Source organism: Xenopus laevis, chromosome 6L, assembly GCF_017654675.1.
Source record: "Xenopus laevis strain J_2021 chromosome 6L, Xenopus_laevis_v10.1, whole genome shotgun sequence".
In the NCBI taxonomy this organism is placed as follows: Eukaryota; Metazoa; Chordata; class Amphibia; order Anura; family Pipidae; genus Xenopus; species Xenopus laevis.
Window position 1 is genome coordinate 92,348,084 of NC_054381.1, and position 15,889 is coordinate 92,363,972.

General features: G+C 37.3%; 1 protein-coding gene across 2 annotated transcripts in view; it reads left to right on the forward strand.

Annotated features, from left to right (window-relative positions):
* Positions 1-15,889, forward strand: part of slc22a23.L (solute carrier family 22 member 23 L homeolog) — a 94,896-nt gene that overhangs the window by 37,509 nt on the left and 41,498 nt on the right. The window lies entirely within an intron of this gene.

Sequence of the window (15,889 nt, forward strand, 5' to 3'; positions counted from 1 at the left end):
TCTGTGACAGGCAATAGTGCTGCTGCAGCTGAATTCTGCACTAAATCTATTTTTCAAAACAGCAAACAGATTTTTTTTTATTTTTAATAATATAGAGATGTTGGTTTTCCAGGTACACCCAGTGACTTTTATAAACTTCAGTCAATCTTTACTTGCAAGTTGGAGTGATATCACCCTCCCCCCCAGCAGCCTATCGGTAGAATATTGGGAAGGTAACCAGATAACATCTCACTGGCACCCTCCATTGCTAAACGTGCTCCCTTGAGATAGAAGAATAGCACTCAATAATAAAAATCCCTCGTGACTCCTTCAGTTACATTGAGTTGGAGAAACTGTCTGAAAGCAGTTTTGTTGTGAAGTGCTGACTCTACCTAAATGCACAATAAAAGATTTGGGAGGCCTGTCTTTGTTCGGAATGCAATTTTACAGGTATTCTTTCTGCCTTGTCAACAATATAGCTCTTAACTGCTTTGCAAATAATTAACTTAAGGAGTTATTTCAGATTTAGATTTTGTTTGTCATCACAGTTAAGGTGGCCATACACGGGCCGATAAAAGCTGCCGACAGACCGTGTCGGCAGCTTATTGGCCTGTGTATGGGGCCCCCCGACGGGCTTCACCGATCGAGATCTGGCAGATAGTCGGCCAGATCTCAATCGGATGGGACAAAAAATCCCGTCGGATCGCGGCCGCATCTATTCGTTGATGCTGTCCTGTGATCCGACCGCCCATTGGTATTCGTTAGGATCCGATCGTTGGGCCCTAGGGCCCACGATCGGATCAGCCCGATATTGCCACAAGGTGGGCATATCGGGGAGAGATCCGCTCGTTTGACAACATTGCCAAACGAGCGGATCTCTGTGTATGGGCACCTTTATACACAAAAGTACACAATGAGACAAAATCTTTACGACCAGATTAAAACCTACGTCATTCATAATATAAAAATATTGTTTTTGCAGATATTGTGATTTTTGAATAATACCTTACTATAAGTAACTATATTCTGGACTCTGCATTAAATAAAAGGCGCAAAGTTTGCAACCGTCTAATAACCTTTAGCAGCCAATTCTCAGGTATTTGTTACTGGCCACCTGTTTCAAAGCAAACATAATATGCTTCTCATCCTCCCTCATGTTTATGGTTGCATTTGTAAGGAAACAAATAAGCAGTGGCCTGTAGGATTGACCATTTTAATCTCAAAGTTGTTTTTTTTAATCCTACTTCCCTGTCTGAAATTTGAGAGTTTTCCTTTTATTTGGGGCCTGTATGAACTATGCATCACCGTAAATTTATCTTAGAATTATCTTAGAATTACTGTAATTTTATTATTTGTAATGATGCTGATGTCTAAAGATGTTGTTGTTTGATGAGAGCACACAAAATATAAAAACCTGTTAAATTATCTGTTAGGAATCTGTATTTTCATAATCTTTGGTTCAGATAGAAGTTTATATATAAAACATCATTGGATGTGTGTCCGAATTTTCCCAGTATTAATTTTTTAAAATCTAATTACACATGAAATTATGTATTTCAGGCATGTGTTATTAGACCTTTTTAATAGCAATGCCACCTGACCAGTAAAAATTATGCTCAATGCCAATGTTATTAACAGGGCATAAAAAAAATGTAGGAAGGCCAGTAATTTATTTTCAAAAAAGGTGTCAACCCACTTTCCAAGTGGTTCTTAGATTTTCTACTTCCTAAATTAGCTCTTTAGATCTGGTTGTGTGTGTATTTAAAGAAAAGCACAGTTACTAGATCAAACTTGCATTGACCTCATGGATTTGTCTTGAGACTGCAGGATGGTTCATTGGATTGTCACATAGTCAACATCAAGTGTTAAAGCCTGGTATGTGACTTTGTCAAATAAAGGAAGTCACATTTTGGTGTGTTTGCTATACTGTATGGTAACCACACAGATGGCAAACAATGCAAGGTTAAGCAAGGAAAAGGATTACTGTATGCAAACTAGAAGGGTAACTGTTCAAAGTTCATTCCCTTTAGACAGTATGTAATTGTGAGCAGATCCCTCTAATCCCAGTTTTATTCTGTTAACCTTGTTTGTGAATTTATTTACCCCTGTTATAAATTAAGTGCTGTGTCACTTGCTGACACTATAAGTATAAATGTTGATGATTACACGTGAAGATGTGCTATTATATCCTGCTGTGAATTAGTCATGTTATGGATTTCACAAAGACATCATTATATAAACCTTGAGCTTTCGTTTACAAGGACAGAAACAGACATGGATAAAATCATTATAGACGAGAAAATGTAATCTTGGAACACTGTTTCTGTAGGGGATTGCTGATTGCTGGGTTACTGGAAATTTCCTACCAGATAAACAGAAGTCGAAATTCTTTATAAACAAGGCTTTCATTTGTGAATCTATGGAAAGTAGTTCCATGCTCTAGGTTATTGACTATTTTCTCCATAGCAAATGGAAGAAGGTGAAGGAAGGTTAAAAGGAGGAAAGAAGCTATTCTACTGTACAATAAATGCAATTAAAAGCTTCTTATAACAGATGTCACAACAGGTCCTTATAAAAGTGATTGGTGGCTTTGGTAGATGCTGACTGAGTTAACTGTACATGACTGTATTTTGACTGTATTTCAGAGGTGCCTGCAAGATTTTATATTGATTACTGGTATGCAGAAAGCAAAGCAAACAGATCCCTTGAAAATCTGGCCCAAAGCTGTCTTTCATTGGCTGATGACCCCATATGTGTGCCTGTGAGGATGATATTCCTGTTTGTTATTCCATTAAGAGTGATTGGTGGTGGTGCAATTGTAATAGAGTGAAGTAGTTTGAAACGCTTCCTTGGAGGCCCCACATATGAACCTTTGGTTATTCAATTGGAAGATATTGAATTGTATCACCTGGTTACCATCTCTGGCCAGCTAATACAGGTATCGAGCCAATACTCGATCAATTCAAGTTTTCGGGTTGTGGGACTTGAAATAGCAGAATCGGGTTTTTCAGATTTTATTTTTTTCTTAAATAAGATGCCATTAGAGTTTTGCGTTTATTTGAGGTAAAAATAAAAAACTCGACCTTTGATAAATAACCCCCATAATGTATCTGCTGAGCCTTCTCTTAAATATTATTGTTCATTTTGCTCCCACTTAATATTTTACAAAAGATTACATATATATATTTCATTATAACTGTTGGTGTCCTTTTTCTAGTTTTTTCTTCCATTTAGCAGCAGTTTCTTTTTGTTTCTGTTCTGAAAATAATGAATCTGCTGCAAATTCTCAGTTGACTGATTTCAAGAGATTTGTGTCTATAGTACAAGAGTTAATGCCAAACAAACCTTTGTACACTGTTTCAAAGTGTTTAATTCACTCATTCAATTTTGATGTGTAGAAAAATAGAATTTCAGCTGACTACATGGGCGAGTAGCAGTGGGTTGAGTGTTTGCTTTTACTTTTTTTTCATTTAGTATCTGTTTTGGAGTTGACTAAAACATTAAAAATGTACCCCTGACTTTCATCCCATATTTTTGATAAGCTTTTAATTTATTTTGGTCTTGTATAGAGGTACCTTTTTTTGGAAACACCAAATAAAATTTGGATTAATATGTTTTTTAATAATGTGTTTCTCCGATCTGATTGTGTGAATGTCATCTAGCATATTTTCCCCTCTGGAAATTAGGAATTTTCCATCAAAACTGGGATTTTATTATTTAAGCAGATGAGTAAATAGCTACACTGAATCTGTTGTGTTACCTGGTAATTGTTGCAAAATGTGTGCATTTAACATGGAGCACTAAAAAGCTGCCCTGTATACTTTTAAATTAAATATACAAGAAACTGGCAGCAGCCTGTCTGAATGTATCTGGTTCACATTTCCTCACGCTTGCAGCCAAACCAAAAAGCAGATTTACTGGGTTACTCATTTAGCAAGTTATTGTATCTAATTGCTTGTTCATACGATTCTTAATGTGGTATTTAGAAGGCAGTTAAACTAAGGTCATGTGTTTTGATCAGAGTTTACTTAACCGTTCAAATGGACTTTTGTGTTATTGTTGTAAGCCAACCAATTCCAAAAACCCAGTGCAAAATAAAATTTGTGTATGATTCAGTTAAAAATGTGTGATTAAAATTAAGGGGCTAACTGAATATAAAACTGTAAGGGCACTTATACATGGGTCTTTTGCCCTGCGCTCAGTTTCCACTTCCGCTTTGAGTTGTCAGTGGCTTCTTCCTTGATTATATTGAGTATAATAATATTACAGTACTTGGTCAACAGGCTGACGGGCAACAGCTTATCTGTAGAAACCACATGACTCATTTGCTTTGCTGTTATGTAATGTTTTTCATCTGGTCTGCACCTGTTTTCCTGTCATTAGCTATTTTTTTATAAAGAGGCAATCAAGTCACAGGATCAGACTTCCATATTTAAGACAAGGCATGAACAGATGCAGAAGATGAGGAAGGTGGTATATGTAAGGTATCAGCCTACCTTATTCCCAGATACATTAGCAAGGAGCCTTAATTAGGTGTGTTGCTAAAATTTCATGGGTCCCAGTGCAATATTTTAAAAGTTTTATGTATAGAGTAGAATTTTTTGTTTATTGTGTGTTTGGACACTGTATGATTGCAACAGAACATTTTGTTAAACAAAATGGGGCCCTCTCGTGCAATAAGCTGAGCTTCAGCCCTAACACGCCTCCCATCCGACCAATCAGTTGCTTCTTTTTAAAGTAATGTAGAATTTCATACCATGGTGACAAATGACACTTGGTAGCATTGCCACCTTTTCTAGATATAAAACTAGATGGTGATATCATGCAGGTTAGGGCGATGATGATGCCTGCAATTTTGAACTGGAAGATCTACTTAGCAGAGCATTCAATTTCCAATGAAAAACTAGCTATCAGCTAGTTTATTCAAATACACATTTAAATAAGTAAATAAGAATCTTCAGTAACACATTTTAAGTAATGTTACGTGCTCATCAACAGATGCACCTTCCAAGAGATTTTTTATCCTGAAAATGTCACTCAGCGTTAGCCAAATCTTATGAATGCTTATTAGTCCAATGTCTTAGGCTGGGACACACTGGGCGATTTGGGGAGATTTAGTCGCCTGGCGACTAATTGCCGCGACTTTCCACGACCAATCTTCCCCGAATGCCTTTCCTCGCTCTGCGCCTGCCTAAAATGAAAATCGCCCGCGCTAATCACACGCGGCGATTTGTTTTCCGAAGTCGCCCAAAGTTTCCTTGTGAGGCGACTTTGGAAAACGAATCGCCTTGTGTGATTAGCGCCGGCGACTTTTCATTTTATCCAAGTGCAGAGCGAGGGGAGGCATTCGGGGAGAAAAGTCGCGGCAATTAGTCGCCAGGCGACTAAATCTCCCCAAATCGCCCAGTGTGTCCCAGCCCTTATGTAGCTATACATATCTCAGTATAAAGTTGAAACACCTTAAAGGCTAAGCAATGAAAATATTCCTCAGTGCTTTAAGTTTTTGGGAATTTACTTAAATGTAAATATGGACATACTTGTTAGGATTTGGGGCACCCCAGCTAGATAATCACTGGACTCCTCTGTAGTAGGAGAATACCCCAATAGATTACCTGGGCCCATGCAAGGTGGATATGTACTCCTTTAAATGGATATAGATTCAATTAGTCCTTGGGTCCTAAGTGCTTGAAAATAATGAACCATTTATGTTCTTTAGGGTAATATAGTTACTCACAAATATTGTTCATGGAACGCATAGCAATCAATCAAGCAATCTATGTTTGTTTTTAAACAGGTGGAGCAGTAAATGATCATACTTATTGGTATCTGGTTTGTTTGATGCCATGCTAGAGTGGAATCTGCCAACTGGAAAGTACCAAAATTAATTGCTTGCGGCGAAACATGGAAATTCGCCTCAAATTGGTGTCTGGCGAATTTATTTGCCCATCACTAATTGTGATTCCTATCAACCCAATGATCAGATCAGCTGGATATTGCCCACCTTAAAGCAGGAATATCAGTGAAAGATCTGCTTATTTATTTATGAACCATTTTCAGCTAGGCGGCTTAAATAGTTCTGTTACATTAGTAACATAAATTCCTAAGCAAGCTGTTTAGATTGGATATTTACGATTAGTGGGACTGTGTTGGGTTTTATGTTTAACATAAATCTAAATCAATTTAACAGGTTACAGTGCAGAGTACAGTGTTAAATAGAGAAGATGGCAAGTGAGGGGAAAGGAGTAGGAGGGGGCTCTCGTCTGGCATTATTAGTGTCATAAAGCTTCCATATCATCTCATCAAAAAGTACGCCTTTTTCCATGCGGATAGAAAGATATTCATTTACAGTTGCTATATGTGCATCTGTTTAATGATCGAAGTACATTTTTAATAATATTGAGTGAAGAAGAGCATATGGTAGTTCCAAATAATATTTGTCTATTAGTAAAGAAGAGCTGTTTATCCTTCTATGGAAATTGCCCATAATAGCAGTATTGCTAAAAGGAGCTATTTTAATGAAACGACTGTACACATCAAAGCAAGAGCATTCAGCTATCAGGAAGAAAATTACAAAGCACTCTTGCTTTTACAGGTATTGCTGGCAGTGGGTATTTTGAGTGTTTTGTTGCTTTGTCAATTTGCAAAGAGATTCAGCTGGTCTTGTCTTAGAGTTTTACTTTGGATGAGTCAACAAATTGCCAATAGAAGAAACTCTGAAATTGCTGTAAAAACAATGTATTTTGATTCAGTCTCCTTTGGTAAGATTCATCTTACCATTGCTTTTTTTTTGTTGCTCAAGATGCAAACGATATTTCCTAGACAAGGCCACCAAACACTATGGTCAGCTGAGGATTTTGACCTTATCTTATGAGCTACTAAAATGACCAAAATTCCCTAGTGTGCCTATTGAACTAAAGCTGGCCACACACACCAAACAGGCCACCTTCACAGATCAATAATGAATTTGACCCCTGGGAGACAAAAGTGGAGCACTTTACATCTAGATCCACCCTTACCATACCCTACACTGTTGCAGCAATCAGAGCTGTCATTTTAAAGTGGCACAGGTGGGAGGTATGGAAAGAGATGAGGAATGATGTGTAACAGAAAGAACGTTTTTCTGCAAGGCATGACAATGCAAGCATAGATTTTTCATAGCGTTCCAGACTGAGCTGTCTGTTCTTGGACAGTCCTAAACACCTGACAGATTGTGTCAAGTTGGGCATGAGGGAGAAATATTGATCTGAAACTGCACTAGTCTTCACTTCCACCTGGTGATCCAACTAACTTGACCTACAGATTATCCATCCAGTCAATTCATTGTGAACTCCTACATTTGGTCAAAGAGTACTGATATTAGAATGATTATAACAATTGACAGTCACCCAGTCATTCTTCATCATGGTCTGTGTAGCAAGCTTTTTTGATTTTTTGATCAATAACTTTTTACTGCACCATAATATTCTGGCAGCAGTCAATTGTAATATATTAGTGTTATGTTTAAGCACTCAGCCTTAAATGAGATATAATATGCTCAGACAAAAGCAGTAAGGTTTTGTAGTCCAATAAAATGACTGGGAAAAATGATTGTTTGCTCATATATTGCTTTTCAGTTAGTCACATGCATATGTAAGGGGTCTGCTTAACTGCCAGTGAATTTCTCTGGAAGCTATTCATATATTACTGTACTTTTATAGGTGCATCAAAAAAAATCTGCAGCATGTGTAGTCACTGTGAAACAGCCTGTAGTAGAGTGATTCTCAGTCTTTTTGGGTTCAAACATCCAGAATGAGAACAAAGTTTTAGCAGGCATATTACAGAATTTCCAAGAATGGACAAGGCAGAAAATAATTGCTTCCCCAAACCTCACCCATGCTTTTATTCTAGGCTTTCAGGAAAGACAGGGACAAGAATCATTCACCCTAAATTCCTTTCTAATTTGTGTTCAGTCTGTGTTCAGAGACAACAAGCATTTACTGTATGATCTTTTGTGTCCTTTATGGAGGCAGTCACTTAGTATGTAAGGCATACTATATAGCTATATATCAGATGTAATCATACTAAGTTTAAACGTTTTTATATATGTTTAAACAGTTTACACAGTCATTTATTTTACACCTACGTACGTTGTAAACCGTATTTATGAAAAGTGTTCTGAGGAAACACAGAAATGATTAAATAATCCATGCATTGTTTAAAGCTATGAAATATGTCCAACACAAAAAAGCAATTATGATAAAAAGAGCATCAGGGATTTGGGAAGAGCATACAGCTCCAAAGGCGTAATTGCTGGAAATCCAGCGTATTTTAAGCCGTGGGATGCTTGGCATGGTCCTTGCAGTATGGCAATTGACGTGATAGAGAGAGCTTTTTTTTCCTCCTTTTGTAGCTGTGTCATTGCATCTCTGCATAATAGTCCAAATGTACTACCTGCAGTCAGAGCAGTACAATTGGCCTTGGCCATTCAAATTTACTTTGCTTAACAATGATAGGAGAAATAAGTAATGTTCATTCTTCCGTTATTGCAGTCTATGAACTTACAATAGTCTTTCTATTCTATTAGTGTGCCTTGGGTTTTATAATATGTGTTTATTAACTGATCAGCTCACTGGTTGTGTACATTTATCAATATAATTTGTTTTTTTTTCACCCTCACATTCTTTTTCCTGCTTTTAAAAATGGATTAATGTACTTGTAGTATACATCAAAGTAAAGTGTGTTATATTGAGAAATATAAAAGGCCTATTAGTCCTACAGAGGGGTGAATACTGGGTATTACATTTTAAAAGTTAAAGGGGTAGTTCCCCTTTAATGTAACTTAGTATTTTATAGAATGGCCAATTCTAAGAAACGTTTCAGTTGGCCTTCGTAATTTTTATTTTTTTTTTGTACTTTTTTTTTGTAATTTTTTCCCAATTATTTGCCTTTTTCTACTGACTCCAGCTTCCAAATGGGGGTCACTGACCCCCATCTAAAAACCAACTCTGTAAGGCTTCAAATTTATAGTTATTGCTACTTTTTATTACACTGCTTGTATTCAGGTCCTCTCCTATTCATATTCCAGTCTCTTATTCAAATCAATGTGTGGTTGCTAGGGTAAATTGGACCCTAGAAACCAGATTGCTGAAATGGCAAAATGGAGAGCTGTTGAATAAAAAGCTAAACTCAAAAACCACAAATAATAAAAAATATTAAACCCTATATAAATTTTCACTCTCTACATCATCCTAAAAGTTAGCTCAAAGGTGAACAACCCCTTTTAAATTGACTTGGAATCCGCACCAACATTTTGCTAAATAATGTATTGGCATTATTCTGAAAAGATAATTTTAAACCTACTTATAACCCCAGGGTGGGAGCACTGTAATATTTGAGTATGTCTATTGACTATTGTCAATATATATCAGTAGTGTCGCAGAAGCCATTGTGGGAGCTGGAATTACTTCTGTTTTAGGCTAATGGCACTCTACTCAGTTGCAAATTATATATATATATATATATATATATATATATATATATATATATATATATATATATATATATATATATATATAAATTTTTTTTTTTTTTTTTTTTTTTTTCTTTAATTAGGCAAAATGTTCTATTTGGGTATACATCCCCTTTGACTTCCAGATTTTAAATGTTTTATGAAATTGTCAAGTCCCACTCATATTTATAAACTGGAAGTTTTTCCTACTTCTCTTCTCCTGTAAAGATATTTAACATGCTGTCTTTTACATATAACACATTTCCTTTAAATCCGCAATGTGGAAAGTACAGTATTTTAGGGCTTGGGTGTTTGTGTCTGTTATAACCTCAATTATATCCAGCAAAAGTGTCATGCAGATAAAGGTTTCAAACTGCAGCATGTGCGTCATCAATCTATCTAGATTAATAGCAGCAGCAGCAGAACTCAATACTCGGGCAAGTGCCTTTTATAAGTAAAGATAAAAGATGGCACAGATCTTCAATTGCGGTTATTCCTAATAATACAGGCTTTCTACCTTATGTTCCCTCTGGCTACTTTTGTTCTATTCTATTAGTGCCAATATACTGTAATCCTTATTATGTCAATGAAATGCGAGTGTTGAGGTGCACTTACTAATCATACAAAAAGATGATTGCAGCCTGTGCTTCTTAAGCTGGCCATAGACGCAAAGATCCGATCGTACGAATCAACGTACGATCGGACTTTCCCATCTCCCGACCCCCCACTAACCATTCAGATCAAAGTCTTTACCATTCCGATCAAATAAGAACAGATCACCCAATGTTCTGCCCCTGACAGCAATCGTACGATACTTATGTCTGACAACACTAGTGACAGTCTCCCTCTGAAAATCGTACGATCGGCAATACACGCAGAGATATTATCGGCACACAACAGAAATTTTCTAACCTGTCCGATCGACCAAACGACCGATCTCCGACGGACGAAAAATGTCGGGACTCTCCACACACGGTCCGAAAATCGTACGAATCCACGATTCGTACGATCGGATCTTTGCGTCTATGGCCAGCTTTAAAAGCTGCTGTGTTGTTCCTGCAAAGGAAGATCTTTCCGGTGTAGGTCTGCTAGTATGACCAAAACATAGCTATCTTTATTGGCTAATGTTTGAATGAATGTACCTCTGCTAAGGATGGTAACATAATGGAGGTGGCGCAGTGTATTGTTGACACATATTCAGGGAGCACTAAAGCCCTGTATCCTCATATGGTATTTCAGTGCTGACATGTTGTGAAAATAGCACAGGCATCAATAGGGCATGAGGCAGATGATGTGAAGTTGTGTCCTGCGGCCTCATAATAAGTAAAGCTGATTGAAAGCGATTGAATGTAGGGTACAGCTGATTTATATAGAACTAGTCATTCTTTAAAGTATAGCAAACCATGTTGCTGTACTAACCATTCAATTTCTTTGTAATTGTGTTATTACAATGTCAGAGCGAGTCATTTGTGATATATGTGTAGCCTTTAAAAAAAAAAAAGTAGATTAATTTTATCTAATTTTTAACAAAACATCTAATACTGTACTTGCATCCACAATTGTGTAGTTTAGACTTGTACTTTGCTACATTAAGTAAAATATGAAATATTTGAAATGATCATAGCCAAAATGTTTTACCTAGTGTTATAAAGTGTAAAAAAAAAAAAAAAGATAATGCGGAAAACAGACCTTGTGCTTAGACTTAATATTGACTACATACCATGCTACTGCTGTGTACATACCAATTTAAATATATTGTCTCATAAAGTGTGACATGCACATGGCGGGTGATAGCTCAAAAATACCTCTTTGTAAAGCACACAGTATATGACCTTTTCATACAGAACTGTGATCATATACTAGACCTCGGACATCTGCACTCACTCACTGCAACGTGTATGTGTCCAAAATTCAGGGGAGAGGGCAAAGTAGGCATATGTAATATATGACCACCAAGTAGAATCAAAGGCAAGCCATGTAAATAACAGGTAAAAGATCTTCATGTGTGCGTATTTGGATTTGCTAGAGCCACTTATCTAGTAACTAGTACCTGTATTATTATCTTCCATCAGAAGTGCAAACCACCTATATTAATATTTAAACATCATGTAACGTGCGTACGAAGAGCATGCTCTTCATCTGTTACAGTATACTGGCAGAATTGTCTCAGTAGTGTCAGGGCCGGATTTACATAGCGGGCGCCCCTAGGCCCACTGCCGTTCTTCACCCATGTTCCCTCCCCTTTATTCGTGCAGTGGGATTGGCGCATGGGAAATTAAAAAAAATTATTGTATCTCCTTCGCGTCCCCAGTGTTTTTGAACTAATGAGGGTGTGGTTGGGCAGCATGCCGCCCCCTAAAATCCTGCTGCCTTAGGCCCGGGCCTTGGTAGCCTTTCCACAAATCCGGGTCTGAGTGCTGTAACCCGCAGTAAACCATAGCAACCGATTAGACAGTCCCAATGTGTTTCCATACAGAAACTCATAAAAAATTTTTTTTACACAAAAGTAGCAGCAATACAATGTGGGAAACTATCACCTGATAAATCTCCTAGTGTGATATCACAATTAGAAGAATTCATTTCTGATAACCAGCTAGAAACCTGTGTAGATTATCTATTCCACTGGAAATTATGTCACAATATATAACCATATAAATCACTATAATAAGCAGAAGTTTGTTTCACATTTTGTTTTATATTCTCTCACCTGCACTAGTGCCTGCTGGTTTAGTTCCCGAGGGCAAGTTTGACATTTATCAGCACATAGTTTAGACTTGTGTGTCCCAGAGGAAAATAAAGGAAGAACATTTAGCCCATGGGAAGATGGAAAAGAGAATAGCAGAGGCATAGCAGCACAGCACATGGTCACCTTGGTAAAGCCACAGACTTTTTTGAAAACCTATCTTTGTAAACACTGGTTAAAATGGTCTATACATTCGCTATTTATACATCCCTTGAGTCCAGCAACTTCCTTTTAAATATTTTGTGGTAGCACAGATATATTAGAAATATATTATATATATATATTATATTGTGGTAGCACAGATATATTAGAAACTTTCTATCCTACTGTAATATAGTCCCTGATCCCTGATTGACTGGCCCTTGTTTATCACCTTCCAAAGACATTTATTTGCAGACAGGTGGATTCAGGTTTCTTTCCACTTATTATTTTCCAAGTTAGCATCTCCCTTCCCATTCTAGGAGTTCACTGAACTGAGTTACAAAACAGCCAGTCAGTGTCTAGTGCAGGTGGCATTTACATAATTTTTATGTAATGGTGTTGTCAGCCTCAACTGTGTTTTTTAAAGATTTGACATGATTCCACATGCAAGTTATGGGATCTGTTTTCCTGAAACCCGTTGTCCAGAAAGCTTCAAATTAGGGGATGGCCATCTCCCATAGACTCTATTTTATCCATTTATCCATTTTATCCAAATAATGCTAATGTTTAAAAATGACTTCCTTTTTCTCTGTAGTAATAAAATAGTACATTGAACTTGATCCAACAACAATACAGTATAATGAATCCTTATTGGAAGCAAAATTAGCCTATTGGGTTTCTTTAACATTTACATGATTTTCTAGTAGACTTAAGGTATGAAGATCCAAATTACCGAAATATCAGTTATCTGGAAAACTCCAGGTCCCGAGCATTCTGCATAGCAGGTCCCATGCCTGTACTACATAAAACTTGCATACATTTTAAGCCAAAGGACTGTACAGGTCTCTTTCAGAACTATAAAATGGTGTACGTAGATAATGAAATAACAGTTTAAAAATCGCAAATACAAATAAAGAGTTAAAAAAAAATCTTGTGCAAGGGAACAATCATTACATTCAACTAGTATTTCCTTGATTCTGTAGCATTTATCAACTAAAGGGAGCTTAAAATCCCATTATGATTTAAAGTAATTTAATCCAAAGTGCTCTACTAAGCATGTCTAAAAATGTCATATTCATTCTGTTTTCCTTGTTCAAGATATTGCATCTTCCATGGTGAGCTTGCAGACATATAGGGATTGGGACGCTGCTTAGAGCTTTCCAACCTCAGTACAGTGTAGAAATCCTTGGGGTAAAGGGAACAATAGTTTTTGTTTAGTTCTTCTTTTAAAGTAGAAAAAAATTTATGTAAGCCCAGGAGAGCTCACTAAGCATAACTACTTCACTCAGAGGGATCTTCTCATCTTCAGTGATAAAAAGACATTTCAAAAGCATCCTTCATCATTTTCCCTTTGCCTCAAAGACAACGATATTCTCTTGTTTATATCACTGTGCAAGGAATGTTTTAAGCACAGTGGCACACTTATAAAACTGTACAGAGTGTTTAGTTTATGGATCTTGCGAAACTCTAGTTGGAGCAATTATTTTTCCTGGTTGCCTCCCCTTATAGGTAGGGGAACATGGTCAAAAATCATGCATCTGAGGCTAGCTAACGAGTGCTTTGTCATTAGGAAATGTTGGGCCACCGGTGTATCTGCTTTTCCGGTCTCCGGGGCTGCCCGGATAGAGGCACGGTGGTTTCCCATCCGTTCACGAAAGGTTGTGATCATCTTGCCCCCATAGAATAAACCACATGGACATTTAATAAAGTGAATTAAAAATTTTGAGGTACACGTTAACCTGTGTATTTTTTATAGGTTTTCCAGTATGAGGATGGTTCAGTGATCAAATTGTTGCAAGTGGTACAAGAGGGGCATTTTTGGGTTTAGCCACATGTCAGGGGCTTTTGTTTGGTAGCAATAAATCGGGTCCGTCTTCACCAATGCGTCCCTTAAGTTTCTGCCTCTTCTGTATGCTATTTGTGGACAGTTCCTAAATATAGGAGGCAATGTTCTGTCTCTCTCCAAGACTGTCCAATGATTTTTGACCGCTTGAACCAGTCACCTCTTGTCTGGAGCATATGTGGTGATAATTAATTTATCAGTGCCTGGTTGTTGGTTTGTAGGGGATTCCTTTGTTAGAAGATCTTATTGCGTGTATGCCAGAGCCCTGGACTTACATTCCTCTAGTTCCTCGAGTCTGTAACCAAGTTGTAGGAACTGGACGATGAGGTCATTGAGTTGTTTCTGCAGCTGTCCCTTTTCTGAGTTATTCCTGACCATCCTTATCATTTGCAAGTATGGGATACCCTTCAGTAGATGCGGAGGCAAGAGGAATGATGTAATAAAGTATTATGGACTGTATCTTTTGTATATGTAGTGGTCATGAGTCCTGTTCCTGACCAAATTAATGTTAAATCCAGGAAGGAGATTTGGGACTCATCGAGGTTTGCCAAAAATTGTATAGTAGATGGTATCGAGTTCAACTCAGTAATCATAGTATGGAATTCCTCTACACTTCCAGTCCATAGAAGGAACAGATCATCGATAAATCGGAATAAATGATAAATTGTCCGTAGTTGTTGAAAATGTGTGTCTGTTCATATTTGAACATAAATAAATTGGCGAACGCAGGGGCTACGTTTGAACCCATACTCGTCCCGTTGACTTGTAAAAAATACGAAAATTCTAATTTAAAGTAATTCAAAGTTAAACATAAACTGAGTAATTGTATTAAATATTCAGTGGGTGGTCTCAGTTGATCTGGGTTCTTAGTTAAATACTCTCTCATGACCTCTAGTCCTTCCTCTGTGGGGATGACTGTGTACAATGAAGACACGTCCATGGTGACCAGTTTTATGTTAGACAGGAGTGGCGACGCCCCCTTTAATTTTTTCAGAAAATCACCAGTGTCACAAATATATGTGGATGTCTTCTGGACCAAGGGCTCTAAATGATGGTCAACATACATAGCTGGGTTGCAGCAGAGAGTCGTTGGCACTCTCAATTGGGTGTCCAGGAGGGGATATAGGATCTTAGAAAGTATTTTAGAAAGCGTATACAGGATAGGACAGATAGGGAAATCCTGTCTTCTTCTCTCCTGCTCAGTGAGCCATCCTTGTTGGAACTCCAATTCAATAACTGAATCAATCTGTTTCTTAAATTTCAATGTTTGATCGCCATCAACGGTGGAAATCACATGAGATTGTTAAGGGTGGAAATCATAAATTATATTTTATTACATAAATTATATTTTACTAAACGGATCACAGGTTGTAGTGCACGTATGGCATTTTTCAATGTGGAGATGGTAATCTGTTCACTCATCGGTGGGGGTTCAAAGGTTTGATGAATGAAAGGGGTGGTACACGTTTTTACACTTCAATTCACATTGGTGATGTCACTTGAGGTTCACGCCAATACTACGTATTTATTATAGTGGATGCATTTGTTTTTTGTACTTTGAGAAACGTCCGTATGTGCCAATAAATATACATTTTAGTTTTCATAAGACCTGAGTAGTGCGGTTTTTCTTGGTCTATAATTGAATTTTTCCAAAAACAGCACCCAGGCATCCATTGAGTTTTTTGAGAGTGCCGAT